We start from the raw sequence: 1,834 nt of genomic DNA, 5'->3' as shown, positions 1-1,834 counted from the left end.
AAATCAAATAATAAAAATATATGGAAAACCCTTTGCCTATGTTTATTTTGGAAATAGACTCTATCAGTTAAAAAGTTGGAAGACTTTGGAAAATCTATAGTGTAGCTACTAATTGAATATGACAAGAAAATACAAAAGTACAATGATCTCAGAATGTCCAGCTTTGTAGGCAGTAATAGAAAGGAAGAGGTTAGGCTTATATATTTATGGCCTTGTAATATTGAAAAATACGAAGACTTCTAGAATTGGGGTGAACATTATGGTACTTGAAGCAACAAATACCAAAGAAGCAATTCAGTTAAAGATTTCTGGGGCAAAGGTCAAATTAAGGGTAAGAAAGCCTCTCAGTGAAAATACTTCAGGCAAAGATTGGAGATGTTCCTGAACTTACAATGATGGGGTATCTTCCTCAACCCATTGTAGGTTGAAATTATTGCCAGACAGAAACGTACTGAACATGCCATAAATAATACCATAGCCTAGCAACGCAGCACACTCCACAGCATCATTTTTTTCTCCTGGTCATGGCAGGCCTTAGTGGTAGCTGTTGCTCAATGCTGTTACCCAGGATCTTGAGAATTTAATAACAGCACATATTGCTAGGCTAGGAAAAGACCAAAATTTAAAGTTTATTTTTTTCTAAAGGCCTATAATCCTTACAACATTGCAAAGTCAGATTGCTAAGCCAAAGATCGTAAGTCAAGGGCCACATTATACACCCTTGGTCTTTCTTGGTGAAATTCAGGAGCCATCAGGTAAGCTACTACAGAGTTGAAAGAGAAAAGCCTAAGAGAGGATCAGATGAGCAAGCTAGTGAAGCTATATCAGAGAAAACGTTGGATGTGAGTCAGGTAGAGAAGATTTACTGAAAAGAATGAAGATGTCACTGGATGTCGTAGCAGCTCAGCAATGAGAAATGAGCTAAAAGAAAACAAAACCCTTTCCTCTTTTCAGGTGTTAGATCTGCTCAGATCTGGATATAGATTATGAATAATTGCTGTTATATATGAAAGCCCTCCTTCATGCACTGAGCATATTTATTCTCATTTCATCCATTTGAGAAGAGCTTCATCATACATGTGGTCAAAAGAATCATTTAAATCTGCTAATTTTCTAAAGAAGTTCTTTGTTTTAAAGAGAAAGTCTGAGATTCTAACATTTGTCCAAGAGAAATAACACCGGACCCCTCTATAGAGGTGGCAGGAGAAGCTTTATTCAGAAAACTGCACCAGAGGAGAGAAAACCTGGTGTAATATGAGCTCAACTCTAGTTAAGACAAATCAGCCTTTATTTTCTTGAAGCAAGGTTAAAAAAGGGTCCTGGGGAGTGGAAACACAGAGGAAAGGGGAAATTATAGGGGTGTTGCTACATTTGAACAGCACATGGCTTTGAGAAATAAAGCTTCAGCACGGAGATTGGAATCCACTTCAGGGACACATTCTAGTACAGGTAGAAGCCAGGCCCAACATGATTGAGTCTCTAGCGCAATGTTGCCTCCTGTGGGAGATCATAGTACACATTTGTGTGATTGCCTTAAAAAATGTTGCGTTTGGGGTCGGGGAGATGTCTCAGTGGAATAAGCACTTCCCTGGCAAACACAAGGGCCTGAGTTCAATCCCCGGTTTCACCAAGAAAAAAAAAAATGTTGCTTTTGGGACCAGCCAGAGAGGAAACCCACTCCACAACACCAAGGTCAGTTAGGGCCCAGCCAGAGAGGTACTGCACATTAGAGCAGCTGAAATACACTAATGCTGCACCACAAATGTCTAGGAAAAGAAAAGCAAATCAAACCCAAGGCCCAAAGAAGGAAGGAGATTATAAAGATTAGAAGAGT

Source organism: Octodon degus, unplaced genomic scaffold (assembly GCF_000260255.1).
Source record: "Octodon degus isolate 3935 unplaced genomic scaffold, OctDeg1.0 scaffold00002, whole genome shotgun sequence".
In the NCBI taxonomy this organism is placed as follows: domain Eukaryota; kingdom Metazoa; phylum Chordata; class Mammalia; order Rodentia; family Octodontidae; genus Octodon; species Octodon degus.
Note: the sequence above shows the minus strand (reverse complement) of the source record.